Below are 12,230 nucleotides of genomic sequence, written 5' to 3' on the forward strand. Positions count from 1 at the left end.
GTCGCGTAAAATATTTTACTTATTAATTTTGTGTAAATTTGAAATCTGTTCTTTCATTAACTGTTAGGCAGAACGAAGTTCTTTTAATATTTCACGAGTTATAAGAGTGACTGTCAAGGTTTCTCGTCCGATCTTTTTGGAAAAAGTAACTTTCGAAACAGACGATGGCATCGTACTAAACCTGATGTAGTTTAAAACTAGATATTCTATCACATTTCGGTTAATTTGATGACTTTTAGTGCTTCTTTGAAGTCCATCTCTGTGAAAAATATTTTGATTTCGATTCTTAGATTATAACGTATTTAAAATTCCTATAGTATATAGTGGGTTGAAGCTGGCCGCTTCCAAGCAATCCTATATCAAATCCATGGGTAAGCCCTATGTCCAGCGGTGGCCATCCGATGATTTAAATGGTGATAGATTTAAGACGTAGAGCGTTAGGCGCTTAGCCTAGGTATCCTTACAGTTATTAAACGCAAGGGAACTAAAACCGATTAGCTGTTAAGCTGCTAAAGTCTTCTAGGACAACACTACGCAAGGACTATTCGAGGCTGTCCGAGAGAGGTCAAGTTCGGCTCAAGACAGCCTTTTCTAGAACCAATAAGCCGTTGCAGTACCAGCTTTTTATTTTTTACTTATTATTAATTTATTCAAACAAGTAACAGCGCAGTTATGTCCTTAGAGACCACAGGCGTATTTGTAACACTTTTAACAAAGAAATATAAAAAAAACAGTTATGATATATTTACGTTTAAATATAAATTGTAAACCTCAACCAATCATAAACAAGAACTTGCGCTAATGTTTCATTATTCCTTTCAGTGTTAAATATATTCATTACGGACAAAATCTGTGGTTCAAGGAACAGTTATTCTTTAACTTTAATACCATTAAGCTCGCCACGGACGGTCGACGATAAACAAGCGATGACAATGCACGAGCAAATCCACTCTACTAAATTAACTCGCCAGTACCGACCTGTTACTGCATTAGGATAAGCGTTAGAACGTAGCGTAATAAATGTATTTCTCAAATTACACGACACTGATAACTTTGAAATTTATACGACTAAGGAATTAAATTTTTGTCTACATAAAAGAATTTTTACGAGTGATTCGTACTAATAAGCAACTTTAAATTCACTAATGAATAACCTCGGCAAAATCTTTGTCACATTCTCGAATAAACATGTAGAGAAAGTTATCATTTAAGTCTGATTTCCTTGATCTAATGTCATTGCACCGTTTTTAAGCAACAGTTGTTGAATAGTGTTCAAAAAATTGAATCTTGCTTTACGCCAAAGTATTAATATTACTTATTTTTAATGTGTGTCTCTTTATGCCTAAGATAGTTAATTTAGATCAAAATTAGTGATGGGATCGTACCTGAAACTCTGCTTTTTAGCAATATATGTACAATTCATTTGAACACTGCGCCAACTGAGTTGCGAGTAATATAATTACTTCCACACATTCCTGAAAAATACCAGGAAATGGGACAGGCAGCCACATTCAGATATAAAACCTAAAGTTAGGACAAGTCTGATAAGATCGAAGGCAATATTAGACGAAATAAATCATAGAAATTAAATTCAGGATGGAAATGTACAAGTCGTACAATAGAGTTTTAAAATTGATATAGAAATAAATTGTAAACAAAAACATAGAATGAGACAAGAAATAAACGGCAATATTTATTTATTAGAAAGCAATGTGATGAAACTAAAAAAGTGATATATATTATGATGGAAGGGAGAAGAAAGAGTGAAAGATCCTTTAAGGTAAAAATATCAAACAGAAAAAAAAATCAAAACAAAGTCCCTGTCCAATGACATGTTCTCCATTTACTGAATTAAAACTATTTTGCAAGAGTTTTATCACGGTATATAAATCTCAATTAACGAAGCAGAGGTACCTTTGTGGTTAAAAATTTAAACTGGTAACCATACGTGCCATCGAAAATAAAAAAAAAAACAAAATGCATTATTCATACCGTTTTCCTTCACAGACTGACATGCTTTAAGACCTAACTTAATTTTTTTTAATTAGGAACCATCCTCCTTCTATCTCTAGATAGAAGCTTGTATGTGTTACTTTATACACGAATCATATAGCCTCTGAATTTGAGTATTGAAAACTTAATTTTAAATATTGAAAGCATATTCTTTGCTGGTTTTATTGTAAAGGAATTTTAATATCAAATAACATAGAGTAGTGAAACGTATATAGCAGTTTTAATTTGTAGCATGAAACCACATCAAAGCTTATGCCTGTAACGCGTAGAGACAGAAAAATATTTACAATTTTCATAACGTCAATTTAATATTTTCTTTCCCAGTAGAGTAAAATAATTAAAAAGATTTTTATACTGCAGTATCAAAATCATTCACATTAATTATACATTTTCAATGGCAAATTTCAATGGCAAATATTTTTATTTAAGTTATACCTGGAAAGTTCTGGTAGCATCGTCTATTGATCCAATGGGCACTTGTAATATTTTTTTGTAATTCGGCTGTTAAACAACTGTTATTAAATAATATTAACTTAAAACATTTAATGCATAGGTGATTTTACACGTTAAAAGATGTTTTTATATAATTCAAGAAAGAATCTCTTGATTTATATTATAGTCAATTGTAAACAATCGTATGAATGTATTAAATTTAATCAAATACTTTCTAGATATCATAATAAGCGCAATAGTTATTTTATCAATATCAGAATGTCATCCTTAGGATAATCCGTACAATGCTGGCATGAACCTCTTTCAGCGACCTCCATCCAGCCGTCTTCGGACTATTTTAATAAGGTTGTTTCTCCACCTTGTCGGTGAATATATTAAGCTGTGCTAGTTGTTCCGTATTCGCCACTCCGGCATTTTAAGGTCTCAATGAACATCCGCTCTACGCGCTACCAACTGCAACTTTAACTTGTTAACCCACTGGGCTAAAGATATATGTCGTTGTTATTTACAAATTATTAATTTCTATAGATAATAGTGAATTTACGTCAAACTACATCTTGGTTTAACTATAAGCATAATTCGCTACTAACTTACTTGGTTAAAATTTACAGTTACAATTATAATAGACGGTCGAAATTAATATTAGATTATTTTAACATTTTAATAAAATATTAATTGATTCAATTTATGTTTAAAATGTTTTTAAGTTTATGATATATTTAATAAAATTACTAAAACAAGGATGTATGTAAAATAAAACGCAAATATTAATTAATATAGAATAATATATTTTAAACATAAATGTGTATGTATGTTGTATTTCAAGAATATTTTTAATTTAAATAAAAAATAAGATTACGTTACGGTGTGTAAGGCGTCGAAATGTTCTATTTGTATTTCGTTTGGAGTGAATTCGATACGTTATCCCTTCAATACATTCTAATAAATTTATTGAATTGGATTGGAAGGAAAATCTAACTGCAAACATTCGGAATAAAAAATAACAACCAATGATGTTTTACATTTTATTTATACATGAGCATCAATTACAACTGTCGAAAGCATACTCCACAAAAAATATATTCGAAATTATTGTCGACAACTATATTTTACAATAATATTTTTATATCAGTAAGTATTTTGAATAAAGTATACCATATTTTAAATAGAGTTACGTGATGATGTATCGTGTACAACATTTAACAATGCGGTCGTGTTTTTTACAAAATAATGTAAAAACGTTAGGAACAAAAAATAATGTCAAATCTTGTGCAAATACATTTTTGACCAATTTTTCTTTTGTCTTGCTGACTTTATGCAATTTTCCTGGTTATGTCAGCCGATAGAGGCCCGTTGCAAGGCATATTTCTCCACCAAAGATGACCACAATGACGGGTGTTGCGCTGCCCGCATCTACCAACTTCCCGCCACCCTGACTGTATCGTCTGTTCTCCTTATGAGGATCTACCCACGCCGCGGCTACTGGCTTGTTGTGGTTACTCGATAAACTCTCATTCTCAACGACCATCAGTTGCACGAGTCCAGTCTATTGCTATTTCAGACGAGCCATTCTTCTTTGCTTTGATTCAATCTGGCAGCTCCAAGCATAACCATTTTCAACGCTCTTTGAGTGATCTTATAAGGCCATTCGTAAAGTAGCCACATATGGAAATATTTCCACATAGCTCCCAAGTTGATTTCGATCACTGTGGCTACAAAATGTACAGAACAAATGGCAACAGGGGCTAAAGGTTCTGGACTAGAGGTCACGGACTGGCAAGTGCAGAGTAGGATAAGTACAAGGAAATCCGACGCTAGAAGAAGGCTGCTTTCTTACGATTCCACCTAGAAATCTATGATCGAGGTGTACATCCAGTAAACTACGGCTGAAATTATTATAACAAAGGCTTTTCGTTTAATGTAAAATCGCTTTTGATTTTTATTATTTAATGCTGAACAATTTGCCTGGGGTATATAGACATATATAATGGCATAAATAAGTGTTAACGTGATTCACAAGCTCATCGTCTTTAATAAATAACGTACCAAGTGTTAGAAAGTTTTAAATGTATTACAAAAATATAGTATTATTAACTATTTTTAGATATGACACTAATTGTAAACTGATATTTGATACGTAAGACTTTTATAATATCTTGTGCAAATTCTCGAAGAGTAAAGTATAAAAAGTAACAAGTAAATTTGATTAAATCACTCCGGTGTTAGTGAGCACGTTCAAATGAAAAGCTTAGTTACTGGGCTATCGCAAGTTAACTGCCCGCGGCTTTCACTGAAGACAAATATGAGTTAACGGCGCTAACCGCCGCTTAACATGCAAACACGAGAGTTTATTTTGCGGAGCGGCTTGCTTTAATGCAAACTAGGGTTGGTAGGAATATAGGATATAGGATCACGGCTACGAAGCCACAGCTATATTAAAAAGCCAGAGGTAATCGAAGAAATGAAAATTTATACACTGTTGCGGATTGATTAAGGCGATTTTTTTTTATTTTACATCGCTATTTCTTATAGGTGTAAAAGATTTAACTAGAATGTATGATATATTTTTTAGCAAAAGGCTTTAAATATTTTACACGTATGTGTTTCCAATCACCTTGTATAAAGTGACCATTCTAAAACATGTTACATTTATTTTTTTATATTAAAACATGAAAGGCCAATAACTTCTGGTAGTAAAAAATCTGCAAAGACACTAACAATAATTAATTTTATTATAAAGTAATCCGAATTTTGAAATCGCTCTTTCTTACTGCATTACGAGTATCATTACGTTATTTATTGTTTTTAAAACCTTTGATTACATTAATTACATTAATTGACAAATGAGCTATATATTAACCGTTTTAATTTTTTTACATCTATACCTCTATTAGCTTGTATATTATTAATACAAATTTCCTTAACGAGCCCGATTTATAGAATTATGTTTTAGACATTTTTTTCACGCTTAAAAATTACATTGTAAGATAACTATGGATTTATTGGATATTATATACTACATCTGATAAAATATTATTAATTTCTCAAATATGCAGGCAATTTTTCTTACCTTTTTTAAATCTCGTGACGACTTTTGTTGTTTTCTTTAATTTAAACAAAACAAAATTTGTTGATAACAAGTTTCCACCTTCTATTGTCTACGTAAATATGTGAACATAAATCTAAACGTAAGAGTAAGAATATCCCAATTTAGTAACCTGTACAGTGTAAATCAGATAATTTATTTACATATTTTACGCTTCACTGCCAAATTACTGGCGCAGAATATATATATAAACGTACATGAGGCATTGTTCAAATAATAGAAGCGGCGGTTCCTAACACAAGTCTTTCCTTCCTTAGATTTCCGAGTGGACCTCACTGCCCTCTAATCCTTACTCCCCACGCACTACGCCAACATCAACACAGACAAGATCATGTAGGCCTCGTTTTCACTACTTCAACATCCATCGCAATGTCAAATGTAGATTCTGATACACGAATAAGAAGAGGACCAATATTTAGCCACTTCCGCACATGCAGTGGTAGTCGTGCAATAAAATGCACCGCTCGCCTGCCCGCTGATAAATGCGTAAGCGGCAAACAATGCGAATCACACAACCGCCACCGCCAAATTACTCCTTTTCTTACTTAGGGTGGACTTTCGCGAGGTAACGCCTGATTCCATTAAATATCTGATACACGAATGCATTAGTTTTTAGTACAGTTCACAGATCCTTCCGCTCCGTGAACTCATATCAGACGAAGCTGTAAAATCCTTGGGCCTAACCGCAAAAACATCTTCGAAACAGTATATAGTACACAAGACTTTATTTTATTCATAGCAGCGTAACAATCTTTTCACATTAAATTTTTCTTGACATTACATTGACTTGACTGTTAGTTAAGGCACGTTTATGAAGATATTAGTCATTTGTAAAATAATTTTGTCTTTAATCCACATGTATATGAATATATGTTACCGCTAAACATTAACACGTGAGTATTATTGCATGTCGGAAGCAGACGGAGCTAGTCAAATTACAGGTTTAATGAGTCACGGTAAAGGACATGACGACATGAAAATACAACTAGCGGAAGTATAGTGCGTTGCAAACAGAGAAAAGAAAATATACGATGACTTTGTCTAGATCAAAATTATATTGTATTGAATTTATAAATAGTTAAACGTTTAATACTTTAATGGAATCATTCGTTACTTTGCGGAAGTCCATGCTAAGTAAGAAAAGGACCAATATTTAGCCACTTTCGCACATTGTGCGCATATTGGTCCTTTTCTTACTTAGTTTAATACTTTGATTTACTATTTTTATTTATTTATGCTTTTAAATCGTTTTACGACAACTTTAAGGTACTTTTTAGATAAATGTACCACGTTACTATTACCAGCCCTTGGTCTTTATATCCTAATGTTTCAGCGACCAATAATGATAAGAATTGTATTAAATTGATTTTTAGTTGATTTTTTTGATTTTTAGTTGTTTAAATTATTTAATGTTTATCTACAAGAAAATGTCTTCAACAACAACGCTCCAGTATACACGAGAGTTATTAGGCGGCATCCTTAAAAAAGGATACAGCTCGAAGGAGGAAATTACATTCTTATCTCAACTAAGCCAGCGACCGCAATCAGTTAAGATAACGCTAATGTCGGCCAAATTGTACGGCAGCACGGCTTGCTTTTGTTAATTATCATTGGGCTTAATGGGTAATACAAGTGTATAAAGGCAACTGCAGTTTCTAAGAGAAAATTTATTTTTTTGTAAAAACAAATTTGAAACTCTAAAAAAAGTCTAAAAAAAAGCATTAATGCTGATTCACAGCTATAAAATCATAATAACTTCAAAACATTGTCGTGGTTTTTGATAGACTACCATTATATTTTAGTGTGTCTTTGAATTTGAACTACTAATATAGAGAAATTAAAAATCTAAACAATTTCCTCATATACGAATGTAATTTTAAAGGGAGAGATGCTAACGAGGCACAACTTCCCTTGTTTGACGCTCGTGAACGACTGCTGATAAAACGGGCACTCAACAGAATGCTCTATAGAAATTTATTTGATTATTGAATTTTTTTATCGTATTTTTAAATATCATTTATTAATCTAGCCATTAGGTACGATATTATATTTATTTATTTATTGTAAATTTTATGAATGTTACGTATAAATATTCCAAAACCAACTTAGAATTACATTCGAACCTGTCGTATTCTGCGATTTCTTTAAGACAACCTTTCAATGTATTAGACATTATTTCTATTTTAATAGAGGTATTTCGAAAGATACTAAAAACAAAAAATATAGTATTATGTACAAACAATAAAGATGTAAACAATTTAAAATTTACTTGTAATCAATTAAATAAATATGACAATAAGTGGAAAACCCGCACGAATTACAAAGTTGGTGTTGCCGTTTATCCGCCCTCGTACTAAACGACTACGAAAAAATTTAAATTTTAAATTTGGAATTAAAATTACAGCGCACAGAATATCTGACGGGGCCTTAAAGTCCTGGACTCACAAGGTGGACCCGCGACCATATCAAAGTCGTCAGAATACGCTGGATGAAGGTCGCTTCATATCTGACCTATTGTAAATCTTTTAGGAAGCCTATGTCTAGCAATGGGCGTCTCCCGGCTGAAATGTTAATAATTATAATTTAGAGAAAGTAAGGTTTATCTGATCATCCATTATGGTTATATTAAACACTAAACCTTTATTGTATATTCGGAAATTAAATTAAATTAATTAAAATTTTAATATACACCCGAGAATCTTCCATTAGTTCATGCACATTGAGAAATTTCGTGGCGTAATGAAATTAAAACTATGAAACGAGGAGCGGTGCTTACAAGAAACTTGTGTATATTCCCTCGTAGAAGCGTATAGCGATGAAACGGGAGCAACAATCCACTTTGGGGAACAGTCGCAGACATCGTGGCGCCCGCCAGACTGGCGTCGGAGGGTAGCGGCCAAAACTTATTGATAACTGGGGGATCGCTTGTTTTGTTACAATCATACGGCAACGCTTTTGCGAGTTTTACTGAAAGTATTCAGCTAATTCTTCATTTACGTAGCACACTGTAAGCTTAAATATCAATTATTGAATTCATTATAATTACGCACGCTAATGCTAACTTATTTTACGCGTTAACTAATTAAGATAGCCATTAACTAAATAAATAAAAACGATAGAGGTAATAAAATGGGGCCTCTTTATAATTATAAAAAAGGCTTGATATAATCTATGTTTTATTAATTGTAAACAAGATCATATAAAGCAAGATCGTTCGTTATATTGCCCTCAACTGTAACTTTATAAAATCTATTGTTGGTATTTTTTAAAAACCCAAAAAATATTTAGGTAAAGTTACAAGACCTATAAATACTATAGTTTAAAAAGCGATTTTTTTAATGAGCGCCTATAAGGCGAAAAAGGGTTCCGTGTAGGTTGAATATATAATTTGTTCTTAGCTGATTTCTATTTTGTGAAAGGAATATATGTGCAAATTTTCTAACTTTATGATTCTATACAAACAACCAATCGGTAGCGACAAGCATGAAAGAGAAAGATGGGAAGACCAAATAGTGGGCTGATGTTATAATCTACATAAAAGCGAAATACTGGTTGAACCCAGACAGAGAAAGAGATGCGTGGGAGAAATTAAGGCTTTCTCCCAAAAAAGGGTTACTTACTTACAATAAGACATAAGTAAAAATAATAAATAATCACTAATATTTCAGTGGTTAGATAAGTATATGTAAATAAACGAGCTTGTCATATGATTTCATAGATATCGTAATGAGTAAGTATATAAGTAGAAATCTTTTACGTGAAATAACTCCCCTCTTGCGCTGTCGGAGCGTCGTTGATTATACGTCGGTGCTCGTGCACCATATAGATAGAATTATGCGATTTTACAACGCTCTCACACCGATATGAATATAACGATGTATAATGGATGTCAAGACGTGCGATACATGACCTAAAAGTGCTCTAAGATGTTTTCTAATGATTCATAGATAGATTCATAGATAGATATAGATACATAAAAGAGAAATTTGATAATTCAGAATAGAAAATATTAAATATATAGCTATTTTAATATAACGGTATTGATTCAGGTAGAAATAACAATAAGTTGAAATTGTGTAAAGAAAACTAATACCTTTGTTATAAAAACATGCCGAGTGTGAAATAAAAAAAAAAAAACAAATTACTGTATTCAGTCTCTCTCATTACTATTAAAAATATGCAGTTTTAATTTGATAAATTCAGATTCAATAAATATTCACGTGCATCACCAGCTTTATTAAACTGATAAAATGTTGGATTTACATAATTATGAAACTTTATTATCCTTTTAAATATTACTTTAAATCAAGATTAAACATAACATCATTTTATTCTTTGAAATCAATTTTGTTACTCAGAATTGTTGAGTTATCCACAAGATTACTCCGTTTCACCAACAACAGTGCTGTTGTTAGTGAAACGGGGTATAGTTTCATCTCGCTTCTTCTCTACAACTATAACACACTGTGAAGCGGAGTAGAGTCAAAAATAAAATAGATTAAAAATAGTTCTGATCAACAAGAGCTCTGTTAATAGTTCTCATGTTGAATATATGAATTTTATATTTATCTTTTATCTTTATTATTCATCAATCCAAAGAAAGATACTTATAGTAAATTTGACTTCCTTGACTTCCAAGAATTACATGAATTGTTGTACACTTTAACATTGTGCTGGCTGTACGGAAAGATTTTGTACAGACAGAAGTTTATACCCATATATACCCATTCACATACAAAAAGAAAAATAAATAAACAGAAAAAAAAGAAAGAAAAAACAGATAACATATTTCAGAGTGATCACTTTAGAGTATTGGTAGCACAGCGGTAGAAATTTCAGTGACTTGCGATTGCGGGGTAGATTCCTATATAATTCATGCCTTGCGCATTAAACGTATACGATTGCCACTGCTTACAAACAAGTTATCAGAGAATGGGCAGCAGCGGCCTCTAAGTACTATAATACCACACTGTGATCCACAACCAACCTGCCAAGTATGGTGATTATGCTAGATTCCCCATAGATATCTTTGAAGACGGATACTGTAAAGTGGACGACTATGGGCTGAAATGATATCCCGTTTAGAGGACTGTCTACCCAAGGATATTAAATAATCGACTCAAATTGTGTTGTGTTAAGAGAACAAAGAACAAATGATGTTCAAAGTTTTAGATCAAAAAAGTATGCGGTATTTTTCAATACAAAACAGTTAGTATTAAGAATATATATTAAATTAATGTATACTTCAAGCAGGCAATTTATTTAATGGTTTAGCTAAACCAACAGTAACAACAAAATGAATGGTTCATTAAATATGAACTTTTCCCCTGCGAAAAAGAAGTATTGTGAAAAATACATTTGCGAAATGCATAAATCTAAACCGGCTACAGCTTCCTGCACTCAAGTATAGAACTCACTGCTTACAAATTTAGGACGCAAATGGTTCAGCATTAGCTCGGGTCGTTAAAAGTATACGGAGCCAAACAGGAAGCGAACAGCGGTCGGTAGACAAAGCTCGTTGCTTACCGGATGTGGGTGTATCTAAAAGTTGCGTTTCCAGTTAATGTAGCAAGCGTTTTCAGTTATGTTGACTATAATTTCGTTGACTAATGATTTTAAAGCTTGGTTATATCGTGACATAGTTTTAGGCTGTATAAAAATTCCGTACATGTTAGCGGGAATCTACCTAAGGTTAAGTAAAAAGCAACATGCTATCATAATAATTATCATTTCAATAAAGAATATCCGGTGCTCAAAATAGCCCCAAAAAGCCACAATCGTCCAACATCTTTCGACGACCATTATAAGCTCTTCTGCCCATCTTGAGGGTGGATATTCCACTCTGCGCTTGCCGGTCCGTGGTTTCCATTCCAAGACCTTGAAGTAAAAATCAATATGCGATACTAAAATATAATAAACAGGCAACGGTGCCTAAAACTATTTTTGGATAAAAAATTTCGAATCTTCCAGACTAACATCCTTATAATATACTATATTTTTGAATTGATATTTTAATAACAAACAACTTTTACACACAAAAATTAGTTTTCAATTTTGTACGCAGCAAAAAGTCAATACTAATAAAATTATTTTAATTTTATACAATACACGATACTTATTACATCTTAACTATCCTCGCTTGGGTTTTGTTTCATGAAAAATGTTTGACAGCTATTTTAAGATAATTTAATCTAGTCTGTATTTTTGTTATTTGTCCCATATGCTGATGGAGTTGTATGAAGACATAAATTCATCCAAAGAGTTGGCATGCTCCCTGAGTAGACGTTATTACTCTAAAAAGTATATTCCAGAACACGTAAACACCCTGTACCTAACATACACCCAGGCTAGTAACAGAGGCAGGATCAAGGACGCTCACCGTATTGTTCCTCGAACAGACACACTCAGTGCTGCTTACCAGTGACCTATTTAGTGGTGGGATGAATATTACGTCACACGAACGCATGTGTGTATTACACGGATCAAACTCAAGATCCAATAGCGAAATTCATCGATGTACCGAAATCGGCAACCCCCGCACGAATACTAGTATGCAACCTGAGGATAGCAATATAGTGTACGTATGAGAAAATGGTCGCACGAATTTTAATGCTAAAACTAGAATTGATAAAGCGTTTTAAAAAACATATCACCACTA

At 32.6% G+C, this 12,230-nt stretch overlaps 1 protein-coding gene across 1 annotated transcript in view; it reads left to right on the forward strand.

Moving 5' to 3' along the window:
• CARPA (Carbonic anhydrase-related protein A) overlaps positions 1–12,230 on the forward strand; it is a 52,435-nt gene that overhangs the window by 14,986 nt on the left and 25,219 nt on the right. The gene's annotated exons all lie outside the window — the stretch shown is intronic.

This window comes from Battus philenor, unplaced genomic scaffold (genome assembly GCF_028537555.1).
Source record: "Battus philenor isolate CCGP_79_NKW_IND1 unplaced genomic scaffold, ilBatPhil1.0.hap1 SCAF_22, whole genome shotgun sequence".
Lineage (NCBI taxonomy): Eukaryota > Metazoa > Arthropoda > Insecta > Lepidoptera > Papilionidae > Battus > Battus philenor.